A 15,994-nucleotide genomic window follows, 5' to 3' on the forward strand; every position below is an offset into this window, starting at 1 on the left:
TCCCCATTATGTAGCATAAATTGTTGTGTATAGTTGAAAATCAGTACCTGTTGAATGAATGAACGAATCATTTCCCTCAAGTCCTTTACTTTTGTTAATGATATCTCAGTTTTACCATTCTCCTTTTTTGGAGAACATAGAGTTTTCAGTTTGTTTTCTCTATTTTACTTCCCATTTGAAGTTGCCACTCAGTATTGTGATTTTAAAAAAATGCCTGTTAATCTTGCAGTAACTGAGTGCTCAGGTGATTTTTCCTATTATTCTCATTACTACTATTATTATAACACAATACAGCACATTTCCTTCCTTTGCTTATATATCAAGAATCACCATCATTACTACACACACACACACCAATTTTCTGTTTATCTTTTCAGTTTGGTTTTGTTATTTCAGTTTTTTGCTCTTTATTACTTCCTGTAAGGACACTTTCCATTGGAATCATCTCCTTTTACCTGACATATATCCTAGAAGAATTCCTTTAGTGGGGGGGTCTCCTGGAGTGAACTCTCCTACTTTGTATTTATCTTAATGCCATTTTTCTTCCACACTTGACAGACATTGTCACTGGTGACAGAATTCTAGCTAGGCAATTTTTTCCCCAGGAAATTGAGGATATTTTACTGCCTTCTAGTGATCAGATGTCAGTCATGAGAAGGTAATGGTTTTCATCTGTTTTTATATTTTTCTCTTTGTGATTTCAATCAAAAGTGTCTAGGTGTTCATTTTTTGTTGTCGCTCTGACATATTCTTCTTATGTTTTATTCATTCTTGTTGGTGAGTTTATATAAGCTTACAATTGATTAATTGATTCCATTAAAATAGGCTCTCTCTACCAGGAAAAGGAAGTTCTATATATCTTTTGTTAGTGCTTTGTGTGATTTTTAAGTCCTGATTTAGTTTCTTAGAAAAGTTTAAATCACCATTTTTATGTTTTTAATGCAAAAATTACAATTATTCTTATTTATTTGCTCTCAGAAAAAAGTCAACATTCCAAAGATTTCTGAAAAATTGGTTATCCTCAAATTGTAACTTGAAATGTGAGGGAGGACACTTTACAATTCCTACAAAAAAGGGAAATATTTCCATAAAATCTAATGATTTAATTACACTCTCAGAATTATTTTTGTAACTTGTTTTCTTGTATTTAAAAACTTAATGTAAAAACATTTGATTAGTTTGCAAGATGGCTTGAATTTCTTCTTCCACTCTCAACATTTCTATATGTTTTTTCTAGAAACCAACATGTACAGTATTATTAGAATTATATAAATTTCTGAATCAAAGACATCTGGAGGAATAGCATCCTCAGGAGGAAAAGGGCAGAACTGCCCAGAGTATAAAAATCATGTATTTCAGATATGGATTCGCCTCTCATTTCCAATTTTCAGTTAATCTATGCTGCTTAAGGTCATAAATATAAAATAACTAACAATATAATTAGCATTTTACTATGAGATAGCAAAATTACAATTAAGTTGCATTTGCCAATAATGCGAAGCATATTTTAGGTAGAAAGTAACAACACAACTTTTAAAATTATCTTTATGCCGAGTTGGCTATAGAGTGTAAGTTATCTTTGAAAATCATAGTATATCCTGTATTAGTGAGATGGAAATCCTGTGAAATCAGATTGTTATGATCATTATACAACTACAGATGTGATAAATTCATTTGAGTAATAAAAAAATGAAAAAAAATAAATAAAAATAAATTAAAAAATATGTCCCCAGTCACCATTAAAACCACTGAGGTGCTTAAACACAAGGAATTTAAAAGAGCTTTACCAGGAACTATTCACTTGTTTCCTAAAAGAAGTACCTGTTTGGTACCTGTGAAAAATAAAAATAAATCTTTGTACCATCTATATAACTTATGTAATCCTGAAATCCTTTTAAGGTTACATCTGGCCAAGCATCGAAGATTATTATTTTGTAGAATGTGTAATCACATAAAAATTCAGTTGTCATAAACTTTTAACACATTCATATCCCTGAATGTCATGCTTTCAAAAGTTTCAGAGAATTAAGAATAATTTATTATTGAGAAAAACTGAATATTCCAACCTTATTACTAAGGAATCCCATATTACCAGCCAAAGCACCTTTTTCTTATTGAAATGTTCTACATTGCTTCTTTCAATCTTGATATCTTCACTTGTATGCTTCTTTTAAGGTGTCTGACATAGAGTCAGATGAGAATTTATTTTATAGAACTCACAGCAAAGAAACATAACCATGTTCTAAGATTTTTAAGTGAAATTAAATCCAACATGAGTACCTGACCTACACCCATGGACGTTGAGACATCCGGAATGAGTCAGTCTTGGGGCCCTTGCCCATTTCTGTGGAAAGGACTGGATGCCAGGGGGTTATGTTGTCCCTGGAAAGGGGAGGAGCCTTAGAACATGGTGATAACATTGTTTCCTCTGCTGTTTCTGCTGTAAGAAGCTCTTGGCCTTGTCCTCTGTCCCCATCCAACAACCCTTGACATCTTTTAAGATGCAGATTTGCCCTTCACACCAGTTGCTATAGGACACAGGGAGATTATAACTTTTCTTACTGTTTTTAATGATGCTCAGCTACTCATCAGCTGGGTGAAGATTTTTCTTTCAATAGGCCCTGGAAATTCACACATAATTCCTCTGGCAATAAAAAAGCCTCGACTTTAAAAAACCTAGTTTTACTTAGAATGGTTTTAGTAGGTAAGAAATGAGGAAAGGGAGAATTAAAAAATACTGTTTTCAGCCTTTCTGTTTCACATATATGCAGAGACAGAAATGGGTGCTCCAATATACTACCTGCCACATATACAAATCATGCTTCAGGAACCAAAGAATACAAGTGAGAGTTTCATGTTCTTTCCCATGGGTAGCTTTCTGCAAGAGTGGTCCAAAAAACACTGGTGGTTTTCTGTAGTCTACTAAATAGGAGTTTCAGAGAAAGAAAGATAATATTTTCTTTGCTTATATTTCACACATTTATTTTTCCTTTTATGGCCACACCTGTAGCATATGGGAGTTTCTGAACTAAGGGTCAAATTGGAGCTGTAGCTGAGGTGTATACCACAACCACAGTAACACTGGATCTGAGCCACATCTGCAACCTATGCTGCAGCTTGCAGTAACACCGATCCCTAACCCGCTGAGTAAGGCTAGGGATTGAACCAGCATCCTCATGGGTACTATGCTGGGTTCCTAAACCACTAAGTCACAGTAGGAATTCCCCATTTCACAAATTTTAAATGTAACATTAAGTGTATTTTTCCTCATTAACAGTTGGTTGCATTGCATGCCCAATTCATAAATCAATAATAACTTTTTATAGTGTACAACCTGTTAATAGGTAAGGACAATGTTTTAAATTAAAAAATAAAAATACCAATGACAGTGTACAGTTGTGCTAGACTAGCTTGAAACGAGAGAGTTAAGTTTTTTAAAGGAGCAGAGGAAAAAAGAAGTGTATATATTTGATAAATGGATTTTCTTGGAATTGCACTATTACATTGACTATTAAGACTGTCCAAGAGTAGAATAAAGGATCAATACTTTGCGCAATTTTCTAACAAAGCAGAGTAGACTTTCTGTTATCCATTTTATTCTTTTTCCTGAGAAAGTGCAAAACAATGCCTTCTGGGACAATGGCTTTTAAATGCATCTCTATAAATGGAGAGTCCAGAACTACACAGACTTATTCAGAATTGCACTTATCCAGCACAAACAGCTAAAGTAGCATTATTGCTGAATGGACTGCAAAGGAAAGCACCAGGTTACGTTTGTTCAGAAAGAAAGTTAATTTACAAATCCATTTTTCAAAAGATGCTATTGCAAAACACCACTTTGATTGAATGTAAGAAGGCATATCTCATGCACTGATCATAAACCAGATAAGCACCTGTGAGCGCAAGGTCTTTGCGACTCTCTACCTTCCCTAGTAATTAGATACAAAACCAATATACCAGAGAAAAATGGAGAAGTAACTGAATTTACATTCCTAATACCCAAAGGAATGAGGGGTCCTAGAAGAAATTAAATTCAGATATGGAAAAATAAAAGTATACAAATTAAAAAATATAATGTAAATGAATATATACTTTATAAAACCCTACTGTGAACTAAATAGTACTCTCTCCATTTTACATTCAAAGAAACTGAGATAAAAACTATACTCATTTTCTATCTGTACATAACAAATGACTACACATTTATTAGCTTAAGCCAATATATATTTATTAACTCACAGCCTCTGTAGGTCAGAGGTCCTGGCGTACTGTATAGCTGGTTCCTCTGTTTCGGAGTCTCACTGGGCTGTAATCTAGGTATAGTTAGACCTGCAGACAAGTTAGAGACTCAAGTGAGGAAAGATCTGCTTCCGTGATCATCCAGGTTATTAGCAAAAATCATTTCCTTATGTTTGTAGGTTGAAAGCTTCAGTTTCTCAATGGAGACAGCTCTCAGATCCTAGAGGCAAGCTGCAGCTCCTTGTCATGGGACCAATAAAACCATATAAGTTGTGGCTTTAATATGTCTATTTTGAAGCATCTGTTCAAGTGAGTATCAGTCTTTCAATTTGCCTTTTATTTTTTTACTTTTTTTCAATTACTCTATGAATTTTATTACATTTTTAGTTGTACAACAATATTCACAACCAAATTTTATAGCATTTCCATCCCAAACTTCAGTGCATCCCCCTACCTCCCAATCTGTCTCATTTGGAAACCATAAGTTCTTCAAAGTCTGTGAGTCAGTATCTGTTCTACAAAGAAGTTCATTGTGTCCTTTTTTTTAGATTCCACATGTAAGTGATAGCATTTGTCATTGGTGTTTCATTGACTGACCATTTAGCATGATAATTTCTCACATGCTTACACACGTTTTGTTTGATGAGAATTGTTAAGACCTACTCTACAGTAACTTTCAAAAATACAATATTGTTTACTAGAGTCACCAAACTCTATATTACATGCTTGAAACTTTTTTTCTTATAACTAGACATTTGCAACTTTTGACCACCTTCACGTGTTTCCCATACCCCTCAACTCTGACAAGCACTGATTTGTTCTCTGTTTCTATAAGCTCAGTGACTATAGATTCAACATTACATTATTCGATTTTCTTTGCCTGAATTATTTACTTAACATAATGCCCTCAATTCCTCTTGTCAAAAATGTCAGAATTTCCTTTTTATGGTGGAATAATATTCCATTGCATACACACACACATTTTCTTGAAGCATTCATCCATAGATGGACAATTAGGTTTTTTTTTTCAGGTCTTAGGTATTTTAAATAATGTTTCAATAAACATAAGAGTGTAGATGTCCCTTCAAAATAGTACTTTTGTTCTTTCAAACAAATACTCAGGAGTAGAACTGCTAGATCATATAGTAACTCTATTTTTAATATTTTGAGGAACCTCCGTACTGTTTTCCATAGAGGCTTCGCCAGTTTACATTCCCACGAAAAGTGCAAAAACTACCCTTTTCTCCACATCCTTACCAACATTTGTTATCTATTGGCTTTTTATTAATTTTTTATATGATTTTTATCTTTTTCCATTATTGCTGGTTTACAGTGTTCTATCAATTTTCTACTGTACAGCATGGTAACCCAGTTGTACATACATGTATACATTCTTTTTTCTCACATTATTATGCTCCATCCTAAGTGACCAGGCATAGTTCCCAGTGCTACACAGCAGGATCTCATTGTTAATCCATTTCAAAGGCAATAGTCTACATCTATAAACCCGAAGCACCTGATCCATCCCACTTCCTCCCCCTCCCCCTTGGCAACCACAAGCCTATTCTCCAAGTCCATGATTTTATTTTCTGTGGAAAGGTTCATTTGTGCCATATATTAGGTTCCAGATATAAGTGATATCATAGGGTATTTGTCTTTCTAAAGTATGAGATGATGGCTTGAGATGGTATTGATTTGCATTCCCCTGATGATTAGTGAAGTTGAACATCTTTTCAGGTACTGGTTGGCCACTTGTATGACCACATTGAAAAATATCTATTCAATTTCTCTGCCCATTTTTAGCTAGGCTGTTTTTTTTCAGTATTAAATTGTATCGCTATATTTTGGCTATGAACCCTATATCAGATTCAGGGTTCACAGGTATTATCTCCCATTCTATAGTCTTTTCATTTTGTTGATGGTTTACTTTTCTTTACAGAAGGTTTTTATTTTTTTATTTCCATTTTTATTTTTCTCTTTTTGCCTTTTCTAGGGCCACTTCCACCATATATGGAGGTTCCCAGGCTAGGGGTCTAATCATATCTATAGCTGCTGGCCTACGCCGGAGCTACATCAATGCAGGATCCGAGCTGTGTCTGCAACATACACCACAGGTCACAGCAATGCCAGATCCTTAACCCACTGAGCAAGGCCAGGGAACGAACCCACAACCTCATGGTTCTTAGTCGGATTCATTAACCACTGAGCCATGACTGGAACTTCTGCAGAAGATTTTTAGTTTCACATTGTCTTACTTGCTTACTTTTTTGTTTTTATGTCTTTGCTCTTAGTGCAAAATGTAAAAATCATTGCTAAGACTGATGTCAGGGACCTTATTCCTCATGTTTTCTCCTAGCAATTTCTCCTAACAATTTCTAATATTGTTAAATTGCATCTTTGTTCATTTTTCATGATCTGGTTAGAGATGATCTGGTTTGTGTCTGATCTTACATTCAAGTCTAGTTCATTTTGACTTGATTTTTGTATACAGTGTAAGATAGGGATCTGGCTTCATTGTTTTGCATGTGGCTATTTGTCCAACACCATCTCTTGAAGAGACTCTCCTTTCCTACTCTATATTCTTGGCTACTTTGTTGTAAATTAATTGGCCATATAGCTGTGCTTGTTTTAATGGGCTATTTTGATTCATTGTTCTAGGTATCTATTTTTATGGCAATACCATGCTGTTTTGATTACTATTGTGTTGTAATATAGTTTGTATTCAGAAAAAGCATGATGCCTCCAGCTTTGTTTAACTTTCTTATGGTATCTTTGGCTACTCAGAAACTTCTGTGTTTCTGCGCACATTTTAGGATGGTGTCTGATTTCTGTAAAGAATGCTATTTGAATTTTGAGATGGATTGTCTAAATCCACAGATTGCTTTGGGTAGTATGGACATCTTAATAACATTCCTCCAATCCATGAACACAGACTACCTTTCCATTTATTTGTGTCCTTTTTAATTTCTTTAATTAATGCTTGTAGTTTTCAGAATGCATTAACTTTTTCCTCCTTGGTTAAGTTAATCCTGGATATTTTATTATTTTTGATATAATTAAACAGGATTGTTTCTTTCTCTCATAGTTTGTTATTTATGTATAGAATTGCAACATATGTTTGTATAGTGATTTTGTATCATGCAGCTTTACTAAATTCACTGATTAGTTATAATAGTTTTTTGGTGGAGTAGTCTATATATAATATCATACCGACTGCAAATGGGGAAAATTACACTTTTTTCTTTCCAATTTTAATGTATTTCTTTCTTTTTCTTGCTAGTTACTGTGGCTACAACTTTCAATACCAAGTTAAATACAGTGGTAAACTGGGCATCTTTGTCTTGTTCCTGATCTTAGATATAAAACTTTTCAGTGTTGAATATGATGTTAGGAGTGGGCTTATTGTATATGGTCTTTATTATGTTGAGGTAAAATTTTTCTGTACCTAACTGGTTGAGCATTTTTTAAAATTATTAATAAATATTTCATTTTTTCAAATACTTTTCTACATATATTGAGATATCATATGACTTGTATCCTTTATTATGTTAATGTGGTGTATCACCTTGATATGATCTGTGGACACTGAACCATCCCATATCCATGGAATAAATCTTACTTGATTATGGTGTATTAGGAGAGTCCTGCCTCATAAAAGACTTGGGAAGTGTTCCCTCTCTTCTGTTTTCTGAAGAAAAGTATACCAATTTGATATGGCAATTATATTTGAATAATGGGTATATTTCTTTTAAAAACATTTGTTAGATTTCAACAGTGAAACAATCTGAACTGAAAATTTCTTTCATGGAAGAATTTTTATCACAAATTTAGGTCTTTAATAGATAATTGTTCAGGTATCTATTTCTTTTTGAGTGAACTTTGTAGTTTGTGCTTTCAAGGAATTCTTCATTTTGTCTAATTTGCCAAAGTGATGGGCACAAGTGTTTTTGGTGTTCATTTTTATACTTTTAATGTTTGAAAAGTCAGTTAATGGTGTTTCCTAATTTGTTTCTGATATTGTTAAATTACATCTTCTTTCATTTTTCATGATCTGGTAAGAGATGATCAATTTTATTGATCTCAAAAAGCAGGTATTGTTTTCACTGATTATTCCCTAATGTGTTTGGTTTTCAATTTCATTGATTTCTTTTATCTAAAGTATTTATTTTGTTTTACTTGCTTTGGGTTTAATTTGTTCTTCCTTCTGTGGTTTCTTAAATTGCAGCTTAGATTACTGATTTGAGATTTTTAATCTTTTTAAATATAAGTTTTCAATGCTATACATTTTCTTCTTATCACAGCTTTAGCTGAATTTCCAAAATTTTTATGTTCTTTATTTATTGTTCACTGATAATTTTTTTTTTAATTTCCCTGAGGCATCCACTATGTTCCCACACTTTTACATTGAGGTTTCCCTTTTCTGGAATGTTATTCCTCCAATGTCCTTATAGTTTTCTTCAAAATTTAAAGTCATTATTCCAATGTTATAGTTTTCTTTGAATTTTCAAGTCATTATTCCAATGTTATCTTCCCAGTGATACTGACCATTTCATTTAAAATTTAACTCTCCAGACACACCATTTTTCTACTCATGTTAATTTTTTTTCTTCAAGATTTCCCACTGTGGCATAGGATCTGGCATTGTCTTTGCTGCAGTGTGGGTTCGGTCTCTGGGCAGCATAGTGGGTTAAGGATTTGGCATTGCTGCACCTATGGTGTAAGTCACAGCTGTGGATTTGATCTGTGGCCTGGGAACTTCCATATGCTGTGGGTGTGGCCAAAAAACATATTTTTTTCTTCAAATGATCTATCATTTGTAATATATGGTACATTTCTTATTATTTGTCCCAACTCACCAGAATGTGATTTTCATGATACCAGAATATTTTCCATTCAATCCTCATTACCTCGTATAATCAATGCTATGCTCAATATTCAATATTTATTGGATCATTTTAACTTTTTGATCTATTCAGAAATTATTATTGTGATAATATTTTCTAGACATTTACTCAGAAATAATTTTATATGTAAAAGCATATTCAGTAGTACTTTAAAACCAAAATTTATCTTTATAACAGTTTTAAATATGCAGAAATACAATTTTAATTCTAACTCTATTTTACAGATAAGGGAATCTCAAAGAATAAAATTATTTACACGAATTCAAAAATCTAGGAATATGGTAGGAATTAGAATTTTAAAACTTCTTCTATTTCTAAACCTAACACCTTTGTAGCACATATATATATTATATCTAGGGAGTAGTATACATGAGAAGTGTAAATATGAACTTCAACAAACTTGTATTATATACATATTTGTAATACATAAATGCATATATATGAATGTATAAATATATAATCAGTGTTTATGAAGTTATCTATGAAAATATTTTTAATCATAAATAATACTTTTCTTATTAATCACCTTAATTTAAGTTGTTTATTATATGGACCATTGGAATCTATGGGTAGAGAAAAAGCTAATAGTTTTTTAAATAAAATTTGAGCAGAAATTTACATATAGTTCACATTCCTCTAAGAAAGAGTATTTTAGAATAAGTATATTATTTCAGTAGCGAGGCGACATTATGGCCTTGAGATATTCTGATGCTCAACACACAGCCAAGGGCTTCTTAGTTCCCCTGAGACATTATTATTTCTAATAACTGGATTTCCAGAGTTGCATTCCCATTAATATGTGGGATGTATTTCGCTCTTAGCAAGATTTTACGGAAGTTTGTTACATATTCCTTTGTGAGTTGGGAAGAATAATGAGCAAATCAGAATATTTCTTCAAAAATTAGCTTCAATATCTGTTAAAGTAGTCCAAATTAAAAAAATATATCATATAAAGATACAAAGTATAGAAATTGGCTTCTCTACTATTTCAGATACAGTGTTTCCAGCTTAATGGAGCTTTGGAAAATTTTAACAGCAACTCAAAATTATATATAGCTCAATCGACTCTTTTATATTTTTGGTAGATTGTGAATTTATATTTTTATCTGATAAAAACTCCCAGTTAGAACACTTCTCTTTGTAATGCAAGCTATTGTGTATCTTTAGCCATTCAAAAATTATGCAACAGTACCATATTAAATTTACCCTTCTAAGGATTCTTCCCTAAATTCAAGTTGCTGCCACATGCAAAATAAATCCCATTTAACAGAACTGCAGTAATCACTTTTAAGGCCATGCCAAAACATTGCAAATGCCTAAGTGAGTCATTGATCTTTATTAACACATATTAGAGAAATGCTTAAAAAGAGGTTTTAAATACAAACTATATTAAATGAAGTGATGACTACTAGAACCTTAGAAACTCCAAAGAGTGTCTTTTTAAAATTACCAAGATTGTCCTTTTAAAAATAAATGAGATATTGAAACCAATGGGCAGGGCATAAATTAGGGGTTGGGATTGATATACACACACTAAACACTACTATATATAAAATAGATGGGTAACAAGGACATACTGTATAGCACAGGGGAATTTACTCAGTACTGTATAATAATCTATGTGGGAAAAGAATCTGAAAGGGAATGGATATATGTATAACTGTTTTATATTGCTATACAGGTGAAATTAGCACAACTTTGTAAGTCAACTACATTCCAGTAAAATTTTTTAAATGGTCAAAAAAATAAATAAATGAGCTAAGAATAAGAAGGAAAGGAGAGAAATGGAAGGAATAATAGAAGAAAGAGGAACTACTTAGTAGATCTCTTTCACCTTAAGCCAATCCTTGTCAACCAGTCTCATGGATAAAAATATCACTACCTGCTATTTACTTTCAAATTATAACTCCAGTGTACACTCATACACTTACCTGCCTACTGGACAATTCTAGGTAGATTCTGAAACCAAACTCCTCATTCCCAACCCATAAACCAAACCTGCTCTTCTCTGTCAATCCTATTTTAGTATGGAGTGATACCATTTTATCCTTTTAACAGGAAACCATATTTACCCACACAGAAAGGTCTTCTGCATTATTTTGTTTCTGTTCTGCCTCACCTGCAATTCAGCACCAAGTGATATTGTATAGTCTACCTTCAAAACCCATGAAGAAACCAACCTTTTCTAAGTTCTGACTGTCTGTTGTATGATCTCACTAGTCGAAACCATCAACTTTTGTATGAATTAATTCAACAACCTTTAAAATTAATCTTCCTGATTCTGCTCTATTTAGTGATATTGAGTTCTCAGCAGAGCAACCAGAATTCCACATCTAAAATGCCCTTCTGATAAACTTCCCCTCATGCTCAAAACCGCAGTGGTTTCCTACTTTCTCAAAGTAAATATTAAAGACTTGGCCATAGCTCACAAGTCCTCCACAATCCAGTGCCCAACTTCTCCCCACTCTATCTCCTACCACAAACCTGACACCTCCGAGTCCTGTTGAAGTATAACTTTAATAGTTTTCCCTGGATCAGGTTTGTAAAACAACACTGTATATCATTTTTGTCCAGAGAACTCTCATCATATACACTCTGTAATTAATTCTCTTCTGCTACTTCCCATTAGAACATCAGCTCCATCACAGCAAGGGATACTCTGTTTGGTTTGCTATATATTGATAACTGCCCTTTGAAGTTACTCCATAAATATTCATTGAATTAATAAATACTAATACTTCTTGTCAGTTTTTCTCAGTTCCACCAGGAGCCAAGGTTTCCTAGGTTAAGCATTATTTCCCTATGGCTCATTCTAAATATCTTCTACCATTTCATTCCCCCCCTCTGCCCCTTCTTTCCAAATTTACTTCACTATGCCTCAGGTCATTTTTTGTTTTGACCAAATCACTCTATTATAGCTTCCTCCTCTTCAAAAATATTTCAATATTTCCCACTTTAACTAAAAAAAGGGATAATCTGTTAGGTAGAATCCTGGACGGTCTTAACTTGCCCATGTGCAGAAAACTTGGCTGGGGAAGAAATCACATACTGAACAAAATAGCCTCAGCGTATGTTAATGACCACCATTCCCATGGGCACCCAACCCTGCCTAGTAACCATGCTGCTTCACTCTTGGACATCTGCTCTGACTCTATGATGACTATTTCTCATTATTTTCATGTACCACCCTGTCTTCTCATGTATTACTTTAGCTTCTGAACTTGTCTTTTATTTTTTTAAGCAATGCAAAGTCTTCACCTCTTAATGCTCTTATTTTCCATCATCTAATGTACAACTAGACCTATCTTCTTTTCAGCCAATCACAGTGAATCACAGTGAGAACTCCAATGAGCCTATGGGTCTTTCCTTATCACATATAAGTTTCTCCATTTGTGCTGTGGACTCAAAGACTTAAAAACCTTAAATTACACATTTTCACTCCTAAACTGTCAAGATCTCTTACTCTCTATAGTAGAATATCAGCTTACAAACAAGTTCTCTGTTGATGCACACACTGTTTCATTTTTCTATATTTTTACAAAATAACTATTTTCAAAGAGCTTGAAGTTTACCCCACTTTTATTCTTAAACCCAGTACCTGCTTTCCTGTCCTACTGCATTCCTGGAACTCCGCTGGGAGAGCTGTAGATGGTCTCCAGGGCTCTGATTCTTAGTAGGCACTTGAGGAGTCTAATCTACACACTCCTTTCTTTGTGTTCAAAGTTGTACACACCTGTGTTCTTGAACCACTCCCTCTTTAGTTCCTGTGACTCCTTCTTTTTCTCCTAACTGGATAATTAGAGTAACTTCCCTACTTCATTCTCTAAATTCTGGAGTGCTTAGTCATGAGTTCTTCGCTCCTTCTTCTATAACCTGACCTGGATGCCCACAACTAATTCAGTTATTTAAAATACCAGGCTGTTATTTAAAAGGTCAGTCAGATGATTCCACTTATTTCCCAAGGAAAGGGCATGCATTTAGATTATAATTGACCAAAATGCTACTTGTATATATCACATATGGAAAAATGATCATATTCAAAAAAGTAATCATTACTTCCTACCTCAAATGTGTTTTCCTACACCAGTTTTCTTCACCTTAGTAAATGGAGCCACCATCTACCTCATTGGCCAAATCAGAAAGCATTAGTTTAGTCTTTGATTCTTCTCTCTCTTTATTCCCCACATCCAAGCCATCATGAATTCCTGGATTTGCTACCTCAAAATTATATCTCAAGATAAATGCCGTGTGATACCAATTATATGTGGAATCTAAAATATGATACAGATTAACTTATTTACAAAACAGAAATAGATTCATAGACACAGAAAACAAACTGAAGGTTATCAAACAACTGACAGAAAACAAAGGGGAAAGTAGGAAAAGAATAAATTGATGTTTCAGATTAGCAGATATGAACCACTATATGTAAAATAAAAGATAACCAACAGGGACTACTGGAATAACAAAGGGAACTATCTCAATATCTTGTAGTAAACTATGAGGGGAAAAGATATGAAAGAAACTATATATATGTATATATGTTAACAGAATCACTTTGCTGTAAAATTAAACACTGTAAATTAACTATACTTCTACAAAAAATCACTTTGATATTACATAAGGAAAAAAATTCTCATACTTGTATATACTAGATATTGAAAAACAGAATAGCTATAATTTAGATTTATCTAATCAAGAGATATTTTGGTAGAGAAGGAAGTAGAGGTTTCCTGCATTTAGATGAATATTCCTGTTAAAAACAAGGGAGCAGAAAGTAAAAGATTTCCTATAATTTTCCCTGCATACCTGCTTTTATTTCCTTCCAAGTTTTAATATTCTTCTCAGTATCTATTTTTTTCATACAAAAACTTGTAAAATATACCCTTTTAGAAAAGACAATTCATTATTACTGTAATTTTTATTTTATACAATTCATTCTTTTTGAAAGTTATTCTTCCATTTCTTCTGACATCATAAATAAAATCAGCACCTAATCAGGTTCTTTATTTTTAGAACCTGCCATTACTTTTTCCAAGTGGATATTATCCACATCTAGGCACATCTAGTTGTTCAAAATTTTTAAAAGAAATAATGAAAGAGGACAGAGGGAAAAAAATACATTACTTTCAAAGGATTTCTCAGTAATTATCAAACTGACCATTACAAAATGGCAGTTAAAATGCTAAAAGAAAATATGTTTCAGCCTAGGTTTATACTTAGTGAAATTATCTTTCAAACATAAACATAAAATAAACATTATTTTTAGAAAAACAGAAAGCGAATGGCTTGGATCCAGTGTTACCCTGGCTGTGGTGTAGGCCTTAGGTGCAGCTCTGATTTGACCCCTACACTGGGAACTTCCATGTTTCAGGTGTGGCCATTAAAGAAAAAAAAAAAAGAGTGAAAGCATTAAATATCAAAATTTTTGAAGATTACTAAAGTATAGATAAAAGGTAGTTCTTCAGGTATAATGATGATCTCAGAAAATAGTACACAATTATAAAGTAAGTTAAAGTGCTAATATATGTGTAAATCTGTATACGTACTAAATACATATTGATTGAACAGTAATATCTTAAAAATTTTTAAATATTCCTTAAAGTGCATTAAAACAGTAATTCACAGAGCAGAAGGAAGCCCACAGTTTTAACTGTTCAACAATATTTTCATATTTTGATAAAAGGTAAAAATAATTTTATTGAGGAACTGGTACTGTCTATAGTAATCAATAAAAATAAAGAATAGATCATTGAAAAGTTAAAAGAGGGAAATAAAATAATAAAAGGATTTTCAGGCTGGATTAAAAAATATAAAGCAACTATATGAAGCTTATATTTGTCACTTAAAGATAAGTAAACACAGAATTCAACAAAGAATGGTGAAGAAAACTTGTAAAGCATTAGCCAAAAGAAAGCAATGTTAACTGTTTTAGTGTCAGCCAAAGAGGCCCTAAGGCAATAAAAAATGAGGCAAAAAGAAACATTTTTCATAGGAATAAAACATTCAAATATGTTGGACAATATCACAGTAACTTTCCATATGTAATACTTTACCTTCCAAAATATGTAAAGAAAAAAGAACAAAAGGAGAAATGGACAACTCTATAATCATAAAAAAGCCCTCAACCCAACTCATTTAATAGCTGATAGAATAAGCCAACTAAAAATCAATGACTATTGCTTAAATAAGATCTAACCTGCAAAATCAAAAAACTTGTCCTAGTGGATTATATACCTATCTTTCATATTTATACATACACACATATATACACCTGTATGCGTGCATGTGCACACACAAATACACACACAGAAACATATATAGAATAAACAAGTTTGGTAAATGTGTTGGTTATATCTTCTTTAATCCATCTATCTATCTAAGCTAAAAGTGATACGTTCACTTTAGGAACGTATTATCCATCAGTATGAATCATATTGTAACTGCTTGTTAAATTAATGTTATATTTTTAAAAACCATTGTGTTTTTATTTTTTAGACAGCTGTGTATTCATAAGGTCATTTAAAAAATAACCTATTTTTATGGCTTCATCAAAAGTAACACATTTTTCTTATGTCATTTTTTCATTGTTATATTAGAACATTCCCAAAATTGTATGGGATAAAGTAATTTATATGATATATTAGTTTCCTTAGGCTATCATAACCAATGACTACAAACTGAGTGGCTTAAAAAAAACAGACATTTATTCTCCCATAGTTCTGGGACCAGAAGTCTGAATTCAAGCCGCCAGCAGGGCCATGCCCCCTCAGAAACGCTTGGAGAGAATCCTTTCTTGCCTCTTTCAAGTTCCAGTGCCTCTCACCATATTTTATCTTATGGCAGCATAA

The 15,994-nt window shown here is 32.9% G+C and overlaps 1 long non-coding RNA gene across 1 annotated transcript in view; it reads right to left on the reverse strand.

The window, feature by feature from the left end:
* Nucleotides 1-2,603: 2,603 nt before the first annotated feature.
* Nucleotides 2,604-15,994, reverse strand: part of LOC110256736 (uncharacterized) — a 111,424-nt gene continuing 98,033 nt past the window's right edge. Inside the window, exon 3 of the long non-coding RNA XR_002338653.2 lies at nt 2,604-4,329. This is a non-coding gene — a long non-coding RNA (uncharacterized LOC110256736). The remainder of the gene's footprint in view (nt 4,330-15,994) is intronic.

Source organism: Sus scrofa, chromosome 14 (genome assembly GCF_054392235.1).
Source record: "Sus scrofa isolate SSC_HxYL_T2T_F1_AM1 chromosome 14, Sscrofa_HxYL_maternal_Yorkshire_Landrace_v2.0, whole genome shotgun sequence".
Taxonomy (NCBI): domain Eukaryota; kingdom Metazoa; phylum Chordata; class Mammalia; order Artiodactyla; family Suidae; genus Sus; species Sus scrofa.